The following is a 13433-nucleotide window of genomic DNA, read 5'->3' on the forward strand; positions in this document are numbered from 1 at the left end:
TTTCTAGCTACAATGTGCAATATTACCAGCTTATTCCCAATGCTCACTGCTTGCCTCACAAATAAATCCACAAAAGCTACAAAATGATTTTTTAGGAGAGGACGTAAAATATGGCTTTAGTGGAAAAACTAACAATTAAATAATAGATAATATGTTATCTGTTCTTGGCACCATGTTAAGCATTGAAAATGCAGACATGACCAAGGTCCAGGACCTGTCCTCAAGCTTCTCAAAGTTCCCACCAAATTTCCCACTCTAATTTAGAAGGCCCAGCCCTCCCTGTTACATTGCGGGAGCACTGGAGGACCGTGGACACCAAAGGTAAATATGTGTCCTGAGGCTGGTTGGACAGAGGGAGTGAGTGAATGCATGTGGCCGCCGAGTGGCATGAGGACTATCCACAGCTTCTGAGAAACAGTTGGATGAAAGGGAATCTGGAGACAAGGAAATTAGTTAAAGAAGCTGCTATAGTACCTGTATTAGTCTGCTTTCACACTGCTTTAAAGAACTGGTGACCGGGAGATGGTGGCAGCAAACTACATTGCCATGTATGTACATCTGCAAAATCCTGCATGTTCTGCACATGTACCCCAGAACCTAAAGTGCAATTATACAATTATATATAAAGAACTATATATATTATATATATAATATATATAGTTATATATATATATGTAAAGAACAATTATATATATATAAAGAACCATTTATATATATGTATATACATATATATATTTATGTATATATATATATATATATGTGTGTGTGTGTGTATATATATATATATATATATAAGTATATATATATATATATATAAAAGAACTGGTCACGACTGGGTAATTTATAAAGAAAAGAGGTTTAATTGACTCACAGTTCTGCAGGGCTGGGTAGGGAGACTTCAGGAAGCTTAAAATCATGGTCGAAGGCAAAGCGGAAGCAAGCACCTTCTTCACAAGGTGGCAGGAAGGAGCATGAACACAGGAGGAACTACCAAACACTTATAAACCATTGGATCTTGTGAGAACGCACTCACTGTCAGGAGAACAGCAATGGAGTAAACCACCCCCATGATTCAATTATCTCCACCTGGTCTCTGCCTTGACATGTGAGGATCATGGGAGTTATGGGGATTATAATTCAAGATGAGACTTTTGGTGGGAACACAGTCAAACCTTATCAGTATCCCAGCGAGGAAGGGAAGCCTCAGTTGAAGTTCTCACGGTAGGAATACAAAGCCAATTTGCATGTTTCCAAGGATAGATGAAGCAGAACAGGGATTAGAACACTGACTGATTCTACAAAACAGAAGACCTTGCAAGCGACGTGATTTTGGAAAGTTAAATAATATTTCCGAGTTTCAGTTTCCTCATTACAAAACAGTGATAATAGTGCTAACATATACAGATGCCAAAAAGATAAACAGGACAAATCAGAGAATGCATGTAACCCAAGACATTTGTCAATTCCCCAATTAATTTTAGTTACTATTATAATTACTGTAAAGCACTGAACACAGACTAGGCCTGAAAAACTAGTAGCTTTTTCTTACCCAGCACTCTTTCCAAGGCTTCCAATCTCTCCCCGACTTCCCTGAGGATAATGTTATTGGGAACGTTGACCTAATAAAGATGCACAGAAACCTCTTTTTATAGACTGAATCAATGCAAAGCAAAACAAAACCCAAAAAGCCAATGCAATTCTCTTTCATGTTTTGCAAGTTCCATTGGGGTTTCCTTTCCAAACGAAAACATTCTATTTCTGTTCCGGGAAATAAAGCTATTGGAAATAAGACCGTTCCCCCTTAAGATTCGCTATTCAGTGGCTCAGCAGCTTTTCCATTTTATTTTCTCATTTTCCCATATGTCATCTGACTTCTACTCACTCTCCTGTGTTCTCTTGCCAAGAATAGTTGAATACATTTAAAGAGGAAAAAGAAAACTATTCAAACCAAAACATCCAAACCTAATAAATACTGTTTGTTCCTTCAACTCTTTCACTCAGCAAATAATTATTGTGCACCTACTATGCACTTGGTTTTGTTCTAGCCACTGAGAAAACAGATTTATATTAAAAAAGAAAGAAAGAATGAAAGAATGAAAGAAAGTTCTCCGCTATCAGGGAGCTTTCACTCCAGTAGCGGTGGAGATCAGTGAGGGGAATAAACATAAGTGATACCATTTAGATAATAATGAAAGTTATTAATAGAATACAAAGGATAGGAATTTTGGAGATGCAAGTGCTTTGTAAGACAGAGAAGGCCAGGAAAACGCTCTTTACTGGTGGTATTTGAGTTAAACTTTTTTGACAGTATCAAAAAGCAAGCCATGGGAAGCTCTGGGAAGGGCATGCCTAGTATAGAGATAGCAAGTGAAGCTCGTGTGCTGAGAAACTGCAGAAGGCCTCTGGCTAGAGCAAAATGGGAAAGAGAAACCAACTAGGAGGTGACCTTGGAGAGAGGGTAGAGGGAAGGTCACATGAAATCTACTAAGCTGTGGTAGGAACTTTGGGTTCTTATTCTAAAAGAGGTTAATGGGAATTAAAGAAGAGCCATAGAAGGTGTTGAAGGTATAGACTGATCAGGTTTACATCTGATACAATCAGACTGGCTGGTGTGTAGAGAAGAGAAGCAAGGCAGAGAGGACAGGCTGAGGCCATTGTGCTAGATGTTCACCTGAGCCAGAGATGATGGTGTCCAGGCTGGGGCAGTTGCAGAAAAGATGATAAGAAGTACTTACGTGTGTGACCGCTGGGTGGCAGTCCCAGGTTTTGCAGGCAGACTGTAGGTATCTTCTGAAAGAAATGGAGTGGTAAAGATGACCACCAAATGTTTTTGCCCGAGCTGTTGTGGTGTCATTTTCTGAAATGAGGGCGATTAGAGGAGGAGCAGGTTTCAGGGTGCGGAGGTGAACTTCCAACTCAAGCTGTTTGTTGTAAACAGGTAAAGTGAGAGAGCAGCCTATTACACATCCTACACAGATCCTACAGAGCTATTCACTAGGTGGGTTCAAACGTGGATGAATCAGCAGAGATGTTAAAGCTCCAACCTCTGCTAAATCATGTACTAAGTGAGGATTTGTTAACATCAACCACCTGACATGCACCTGGCACAGTTCTAAAACTTGGGGAAGAAAAACGTAAAGAAAAATAGCCCCTGCCCTCAAGGTGCGTACTGTGGAGAAAAGACACAGCAATCTATTAGCGATGAACATAATTGAATGAGTTTTTATAAAGAAGTTTGAAAGTATATGTGCCAAGAAAGAACAGCAGGTAAGTGATAGAGGGGCCATTTTGCAAGACTCTGAAAAGGATGGAAGAAGCTGAGGTGGTTGTTACAAAACGAATTGAAATTCACAGGGTGGAAAAGAAGAGGAAGATGGAAGAGAATGCCCAGAAGTCATGTAAGTGTGAAAAGGCTGATGCTGGATACTCTAGGTTGTCCTGTATGTGCAGTGGAGAACACCAAAAGATTGGTTGAAGACAATATTTGAAGGCTGCATAGGCCCAAGTATATGAAGTCTGCAGAAGGATCCTGTATTAGTCAGGGTTCTCTAGAGAAACCAGAATGAAATATAAATGCATATGTGTAAGTAGTTATTAAAGGCATTTACTCACATAATTATGGAGTCTGACAAGTCCAAAATCTGCAGTGTGGGCCAGCAGGCAAGAGACCCAGAAGAGTGGATGGTGTAGATGAAGTCCAAAGGCTATCTGCTAGAGAAGTGTCTCTTGCTCAGAGAGACCTGTTTTTGTCTCTGCAGGCCTCCAGCTGATTGGATGAGGCCCACTCACATTATGGAAGATGATCTGCTTTAATCAAAATTTACTGCTTTAAATGTTAATCTCATCCAAAAATATCCCCGAAGTTGGCAAATAAAATTAACCATCACCAAGCCCAGTGCAGGATTTGAAAAGAAACAATCAGTATCCCAAACGCAATCTTACCACACTAGTTGAGTGAACCTGGAAAACAATTACAGTACTACCTATTGTGTGATTGAGACTAACCTGGAAAACTGTTACAATACTGACCATTTATTGTATGATTGAGACTATAGGAATCATTTTATTTTAATTCATTCAATCCTTGCAGCAACCCATTAACAGAAGTATTGAGATGATCATTTTAGAGAGGAACCAATTGTACCTAATCTTTCCAAGGACAGATGAAGCAGAATGGGGATTTGAACACAGACTGATTCCAACACTTATGATCTTTAACAAGGCTGTGCTGTAACTTTTTTGAGACTTTTTTTTTTTATTAAACTCCCCAACTTATAAAAATTAAGCATAATAAGACCCAGTAAAAATTAAGTGGCATAGAATCAGCTGGCAAGGTGGCCGAATCTTCATAGGTGGTAAATAAATTCTAGTACCCTTCCTGTCACATAATCAAATGAGTTGTTCCATTCATTCATTCATTCATTCATTCATTCATATATTTAACCAGTAATTATTGGATCCCAATTTTGTTACTACCATTAGTAGCAGCCTTTGCAGAGTGAGATGATCTGCCTCTTATCCTCTATTAGTCATGGACTGTGCATGAGTGATATTCTGCACTGGTCATGAAATAAAATCCAAACTTCTCAAAACAGCATCTACGGCCTTTCTCACTTCAGCTCCCACTGCCACCTCTCCCTCCTCATGCTGTCTGCAGTACATGACACCTGTATGGGCCACATGTGGCCACATTCCAGGCAATGAAATGGACTTGTTGTGAGTGTTACACAGTCATCTCTGTGCTAAGCTGATTATCTTATTTTTCCTATTATAATTGCTGCCATATCTTCTGAAAATCATAAGAAGTACTATTATTTTCATTATATAAGAACTACTACTACAGTTGTAATAATAGCTCTAATTTATTCATTTAAAATATTTGTTGAGTACCTTTTGCAGTTAGTAAGCTGAGAAGCCAGGAAGTGCTTTGAGCAAAGAGGCGATATAATCTAACTTATTATTGAAAAATATTATTCAGATGGTTGTATTGGAAATGGGGTGATGAGAAGACAGGTTTCAAAGTTAAGAGGTTGTTACAAACAATCCAGATAAGAGAAGAAGGGATCTTGGACCACTGTGAAGTGAGTGGAGGTGGCGAGAAGTGGTCAAATCTGGATCTAGTATGAAGACAGAGGAGATTCCAGGGTAAGCTAGAAGATTGGTTGTTGAAGATAAGTCAAGCCTTTTGGCCCATGCAGGCAGAAAGCTGGAGTCACCACTAACTGAGATGGGAAGACCGTGTGAAAGTCAGGTTGGATAAGCTTTTGCTTGAAATGTCACTTAGACATCCACATGGAGACCTTCAGTTGAATGCACAGTAGTGGAATTAAAATGTAGTAGACATTGGACTGGGTACTGGGAGATAAGCTAAAAGATGGGGTTTTGCCTTTAGCCATTTCACAGTTAACAAAAGGTGCTGAAGCTGTTCTAATAGAGGTGTGCCCCGATTAGGAGTCCAGGTACACAGAAGAGGAGCACCTACTGAGAGCAGAGTTCTTAGAGGGGCAGTGACTTGAAACAGTCTCTAAACTCATTAGAAGCCCTTATAGTCAATAAAATAGGACTGCCACTGTTGGCTAATTAATCAAAAGAATCAGTTTAAAAGAGGATAAAAAATAATGCATATACACTCTAAGCAGGTTATAAATATTTTATATTACTTAAACCATAAAAATCTGTTGTTGTTTGCCAAGGTTCAGATGTACAGCCAAGGGATTGATTTGAAGATAGGTCTCAGATTGATTGAAGTTTGCTCCAGTCTTATTTGCATAAATCACACTCATAATGTATGTTCTTTGATTTCCAATGTGAGTTTCTTAAAAGTAGAGTAAAAAATGTAAAGACACTCGGAAAAGCAATAAGAATACAGACTTTTTAACTTTTTTTTATACTTCCTAATCCCATCTTTTGCTGATTTAACTGAAACTATAAAAACTGCCTTTATCAAATATTCTATCAAATCAAATCTTTCCAAAGTATTTACACTTGTTTTCATAGAAACAATTCTCTTTGTCCTTGCGCTTACATTTTGTCATTTGCATAGTAATTAGCCAAATGAATAAATATAAACAGTACAACTGACACAAACACAAGGGCTTTTCAGGAAACATCAAGACTCCCCTTGGGAGCAGAAGTATGCAGATGTACTGAGAGTGACGTACCATTCAGAGCTGTCAAACGTACTCTATACATTATGGGAATATTTTAGCAAGAATAACTGGGACTATTGAACCAGCGAATGATGAAGTGAAGCTTATTTAAGAGACTGCCTGACAAAGAACGCAAACCGTCAAAGGCTCTGTATGCAGCCTCTCTTTCCACTCACATTCCTACTCCCAAACCCCACCTATAAAGCCCTTACATAGGCTACAGCCAAAGTAATCAAACTAAATGAATATCCGACTTGGAACACATCTGCTGGAAATTATTTAATTTTTCCTCTTTTGCTTCAAGGTAATATTAATAGCTACCATTTCTTGAGCGCTCATGATATACCAGGTACTATTCTAACTACCTTCTATGCGCTAAACCATGCTGTCCTCAGAAAACTCCATGAGATGAGTGTTGTTACTAGCTTCCTTTGTCAGGTGAACTGGGTGAGGCTCAGAAAGGCAAAGCCGAAATTCCTTAGTGAATCAAGAGTCCTATTTCCTGTCTCCTTTCTTTGTCTATACAAGTATAACACTCCAGAGCACGGCTTGGCCAACTTTTTCTATAAAGGGCCAGATACTAAATAGTTTCAGCTTCATGGACGATGCAGTTTCTGTTATAACTACTTAACTCTGCTTTTGCATTCTGAAACAGCCACAGGTAATATATAGACAAATAAATGTGGCTGTTTTCCAAAAACACTTTTATTTTAAAAGTATATGGTATGCCAATTGTGGACCATGAGCTATAGTTCACAGACCCCTTCTCTAGATAAAGAGACTTACTCATTTCTCAAGCAAACTATATAATACTTGGTCAGATAATTCTCTTTCCTATCTTCTTAGGTTCTTGTTTACCTCTTATTATATTGGTCTACTATTTATTTTTGTTTTATATTAGTTAAAATCAACCCTAAAACTCTGTGGCTATCAAAGTAGAACTTTATTTCTTACATAAAGTCCAAAATTGTTTATTGTGGGTCTGCCATCTTCAACACGTGGATTCTGAGGTCATTCTAGAAATAGAACACATTGGAAGATTGTACACAGGAAGGCTAGCAGTGTGGGGAAGAGTAACAACTTCCTAAAGGAAATGCCATCTAACATGCATTTTGAAAAACAGACAGAATTTTAATAAATTATGTGGGTAGATTCTATTGATGGCTAAAATAAGATTGTGAGCCAATGACATATCTGCACAGGAGTGAGATAGCTGGGCTGCAGAATGAAGAATACATAATGATACTAAGAGAATGGTTCACTCCATGCAAGGAAATAAATCGTATTTAAAAGCCAGGGTAAAGAGACTATTTTAGGTAGTCAACAATGGATAGATATCAAACAATTTAAAACTTTGCTTCAAGACTCTCTGATCCTATTAAGGACAAAAATTGTTTGGGGATAATTGAAACAGGGACTGACCATATGTAAGGAGGACCAGGGAGAGGAGAAGGAGGAAGTAGGAGAAACAATTTGGAGGCAACCATTATAATAAAGCTCCTGTTGCAGGTCCCTAAATATGTGATGTAGGGGAAAGGGCATTGGATTTGAAGGCGGAAAACCTGAACTTGAGACTTGGCTCCCACCATAAGTAATTGTCACCTTGCATCAATCACTTCTCCTTTCTGGGACCCAGAATGTTTGTTTCTCACAGAAAAGAGAACACAGAAAAACAGAAGCACCTTCCTGGAGTACCAGTGTTCAGGGGTTCAATAAAGATGAAAAACAAAGAATCCGTTTTCAGTTTCTACCAACTGTAATGCAGAGGGGGAGTCAAACTACAAACGCAGAGAGATTCGCAAAAGGACTGGAGGCTGTCCATGAGAAACTTCTATGCGTTATCACCACCTTTGGCCTGTGAGAGACTTAATAGCTGGAGAGTGAGCATGAGCAGGCTCCTGGGAGAACTTCCATTTCCGCTGATAATAGCATCCATTAATTTATTCAAGTTACTGGCTCTATTTTTTCTGTATTGTCCAGAATCCATCAAATTATTCTGCCCTCTCACAAGAATCACTGATAGCCATTGATCGATTGCTTTGTTTACAGAGGCTTGCGGTGACACAGCTTTAAAATAAAATTAAAATGGAAGAAAAAATCCTACAACAACCCTGCAGCAATTGGGAAATTAATTGTTATTTTTCTAAAGCATGCTGGAGGCCGAGATTAAAAAGCCTCAGCCCCCAACCCCTAAAGGATCACAACACATAAGGCCCTCCATTTACCAACAAATAGCATTCCAGACAGCTCCAGCACCATTAAAACTCAATGATACTGTATATTGAACATGTTCTTTGTGCTAGGCTCTATGCTTAGTGCGCTCATCACCAAAAAGTTATTTTGGGGCTTTAAAGGCAGGCCAAGCACACGCTTTTTCTTGTGGCTGCTCGGGGAAACATTCACCGCACCACTCAGCCCCGACACTGATGAGTACTTGTAGACGGTGCTTACACAAAACAGAGCAGTTTGGAAGCCATTTCGATAAATGATATTTTCCCCTCAGCAATGGCTGAACACACAGGTGTTGTCACCTCTAAGTGCATCTAAATTGCCCACCATGTTCAAAGCATCATTTAAGCTCTAGGAATGTTACGTCTGATTCTGAAATGGGGAGCTACTTTAAAACACAGGTCTTGTCCAGACACAATAAAAGTGTGAGAACTTTTCTTCCCAGATCCCTCTCAAATTCTGGCCCACCCTCAAATATAGCTGTCTCTCTATCCATCCCCGATGTATCTCCTAAGTCATCTCAGCCGTGAGAAACATCCTAAGAGTAAGCTGTGGTCACAGAAGTACTGGGACTGAGCCACACTGTTCAAATTTCCTGGGATTTGGAACATCCCCAACTACTGCAGTGGCTTTGTGCCTGAAAAAAAAAAAGTGAATTGAATTATTGCTCCCTAAAAGTGTCAAAATCAAACTGGCATCGTAAAGGACATGGGGCCAGAAAATGAAAGGAAAGGAAGAAAAATCAATGTTTCTGACTCGGAGCATGGCAGGTTTGCTATAACAAAGGGGTTGGATAAATTGGACTTGAATCCCAGCTCAGCCATTTTCTAGCTATATAATCTAAGAAAAGTACCTTCGCCGAATCTCTGATTCCTTGACCTGTGGTGGGAAAGTTAGCACACATATCTATTGTCAGACTTAACTGAGATAATGTGTGAAAAATCAGCATGTGGGGCACAGAGGGGCCTCTATGCATTTTTAATTCCTCATAGCTACCCGTCCTCTCATTCAATGAGCCCTTGGAAAGACTCTATTCCCTGGGCAACCTCCTTGGTCTCTGGCCGTCCATTCAACAAATATGTCTGGAGATTGTTTTATGTATCAAGCACTGAGCTCTGCACTGTGAATGCACTAACAGCCAACATTGACTCTGGTTCTTAAAGAGGTCAGAGCCTTAGTTAGGGTCTAGACACAAAGACAAGTAGTTATAATAACATCAGGATGATGCTATCGATCAACAAAGGGCTTCATGGGAATACAGAAGAGGCACACATAGTCTAACCATGGGGACTTTCATCAGGGAAGGTTTCCTAACAGGAAAAGAAAATGCACCTGAAGTGTGTCTTCCTGCCTAACTATGGATTATGGTCAAAGCAAAGAGGTCAAAAAACAATGCAGTGTTTTCAGGGACTGATACACAATTTGCGTTTCTGCAACATTATATGAGAGAAACGGAGCAGCCAGAGATACAGCTGAAAAGCTACACGGGAGAGAATACTGGAGGGCTGTCTATTCCTGAAATCTATAATATGAGCACGCGAGGAGCTGGTGGTGATAGGAAAATATAGGAAGACCCTGGAGTGGGGAAATGGAGTACAATTTTAAAAAGCATATTCAACATATCTATTGGTTTTCATAACACGAATTTTACAGAAAGTGAAACACAAAATATTTTTGACTAGTGAGTAACTTGAAGAAAACTAACATTTATTGTGTGCTTACAATGTGACATGCATTTTTCAAGATATTTATATGTACAGTAAGTCTTTGTTGAAAGGGACAGGTTAAGAAAGAGTGAAAAACAACATTTTAGGACATTGATAGCCTGAAAGATTTTAACCAGAGTCTATATCTACATATTGGCTTAATGCCTCTAAAATGAATGAGCAAGCAGAAGTTAGAAAAAGGGATATCTGGACATAGAGAGACCCATGGAGAGACAACTGCAGTCACCCTGGAAGTTATTTTAGGAGCCTAAACAGTGGGGATGTGGATAAGGATGTAAAGGTGTTAGATAAAAAAAGCATATGTGAGGCGAAGTCAGGTGGGCATGGGGATATGTGGGATGTTCAACACAAAGGAGAAACTGGAAACAGAGACGGAATCTCCCCTAGCTGGTGGGATGACTGGATGGATAGAAGAGCCGCCCACTGGGCAAGCAATATCTGAGGAGGCAGGAGAAGGAGGAAGACGGCAGGTCAGCTCAATTTTGGATGAGTTTCTCACCCATGCAGCCTCTGGGCTGACGCTGAATTTGACGTAAACTCTTGCAAATTTATGCATAAGTCATTGTGCTTAGTTACATCATAAACCTTCCAATGACTTTGCTGCCCTTTGGGGCCTGGAAATTGGTCTTGGTGTTACAGCTTAGTAGTTCATTGTGTTGTGGACCTTGGCTTACAATGTGGGCAAAAGAACAGGAAGCTTCATATTCAGCGTGGGTCTATTCTAGGCACAGTTTTAGTTTTTCCCACTGATTTCAACCCTAAGGTCTAAACCTACTCTCACTTTTTTGAATTTTTCCATCCTTGTCTTTCTTTTTATTGACTGTGTAGGCTTGGTTGCAAGACATGAAGGTAACTGACTGTTATACTAGATAGAAGTGAATCAGAAATGGACAAATCCACGAGAAACATACATTTGGAAGTACGCCAGCAGTCAAAATCTTTACCTTAGGACCAGCAAGCTCAGGACACAACATATGATCAGTACCAAAGAAAATCAACCAACCAACCAACCAAACAACAACAACAACAAAAAAAGATGTGATCAGGTTCCCTTATTTCTGTTCTCTTTATGATTTTCTGATCCTGATCTTCGGCTTTCATTCTCCACCATAATCTGTGTGTTTCTTCACATCTAATCCATGGAACTAATTTTCTAGCTCTGATCTCATTTTTCCCTTGTTAACTGTATTTCACATTCACCCACTGTATTGCAACCATTTTCTCTGCAGGTGAATTGCTTATCTAGTTCATGCCCATCTTGAAGACCCTGTCTTGGATATAGCTCTTCATGGCCAGAGTTTCTAGTTAATCTGTTGTAGCCCTATAAACAAGATTCCAAGCATGTTCAAGAGTACATGGCAAACATTCGACCAATATGTGATGACCTCCAGACCCAAGGAATACAGAAGTAGGAGCTATTTTATTCAAGAAAGCAAAACTAAATCCACATGCTAATTAATGGCAAATGTGAACTCTATTGCCCTGGTCAATAAATTGGCATAACCAATAAAGTGGCATAGAGACCTAGCAGGTCTTATTTATCCTGACCATTTTCAGTCTTCTAATTTGAGCAGGACCAAGGAAAGAACAAAGCCTGCAACCCTGACCCTTATCTTCAACTCAGTGCTCACTTCTTATTCATCAGATACTTTTAAGATAGAAAGCATTTTTCGGATAGTGGTAATACCACAAGCTTTGGAGTCACAGGGGACACAGGTGTATGTCCCAGTCCTAACACCACTGTGACTTGTGACTATGAGCGAATTACTGAAGTGCTCTACATTGCAAATTTCTCATCTCTGAAATGGAGAAAAAGAAATACTTCACATTACTATTATGATAGGAGAGAATATGCAATATTATGTGAGAGAAATGAAGGTAACTTTAAAAGTCCCAGCATATTGCACACTGTTCTTCAAATGACCATTTGTTCCTTGTCACTATGATGTTAAAGGAGGAAGCATCCCCAGAAATGAACATTTTATGAGTTAGGAAAGTAGAGAGTAATTAGGATTTGCCAGAATCAAAACTGCTAGCTTGTGTCAGAGTCCGACTAGAGCTCCGGATATCTAATATTAATACCAATTTTAATATTAATAATTATAATAGCAGATACAAATTGAATGCTACATTTTAACCTTAATCATATAGTTCAATTAATTTTGAATAAGTAATATCTTAACATGGTTCAGAATCAAAGAGTATAAAAAGGGGTACAGTGAAAATCTCCCTTTCCTGTCCATCTTCTCTCAACACAAAACCCTTATTAATGTAGTTTTCCATCTCTCTTTCTAGAGTTTCTCTACTCATAATAAAGCAAGTGCAAGTATGTCTTATTATTTTTCTTTATTTTTATACAAAAATAAAAACAACGTTTTAAAAAATAATAATAATATATTTTAGAGATATTTCCAAGCAAAAGTTTTTCATATTCTCTTTTACAACTTAGAATTTGTTTCTATGGAAGTACCATAGTTGATTTAACTAGTACCCTATTAAGAAATATTTAGATGGTTTTCTATTGTGTGTAACAACAATGCTGTAGTGACTAATCATATATGTAAATCATCTTACACGTGAGTAATTTATAATCTAAAATAAATTCCCAGAAGTAGAATTTATGGAGAAAAAATCATATGGATTTATAATTTTGATAGATACATACAGCAGTAACATCCAGGGTTCTATAATTCTACAAGCAATATGTAAAAGAATCTGTTTCCCCCACAAAACATTTTTTTTTTTCAGCAGAGAGTATATTAGCTACCTTCATGGTCTTTGACTATATAATAGGCAAGAATAGCAACTCCATATGGTTTTGACCTCTATGTGTCTGTGGTGAGGGATCCTAAGCACCTTTCCACAGGTTTAAGACCATTTCTCTGAACTCTTCATTCATATTATTTGTGTATTAAGGATTCTCTCCCTTAGCCTATAAAGTGAAATAAAAGTTTTCCCCTTAGTTTCTCATTTGTATTTTTTTCTCAGTGCAAAAACTTAGTTTTTTTTTGGTATCAGTGATTATTCTGGATTTTGAGTTACAGTTAAATAGTTTTTTCACACTTCAAGATCATAAAGTACTTCTTCCACCTTGTCATTTTCTCTCTCTTTTGCCTGGAGTATTCTTCCAAATCACTACATGCTCAATTTCACACCTCTTTCAGGTGTTGACTCAAATAGCACTTTCTCCTCAAAGACCTCCATAATAATCTCATTTAAAAGTGTGACCTGCCCCGCTAAGTAGTGCCTATTGTCTTGCTCTGTTTTATTTCTCTATAGCAATTACTTATTTTACTTATTCAAGTTTCTTTTCTTTTTTTTTTTTTTT

The sequence above is a fragment of the Cebus imitator genome, unplaced genomic scaffold, assembly GCF_001604975.1.
Source record: "Cebus imitator isolate Cc_AM_T3 unplaced genomic scaffold, Cebus_imitator-1.0 Scaffold13, whole genome shotgun sequence".
NCBI lineage: Eukaryota > Metazoa > Chordata > Mammalia > Primates > Cebidae > Cebus > Cebus imitator.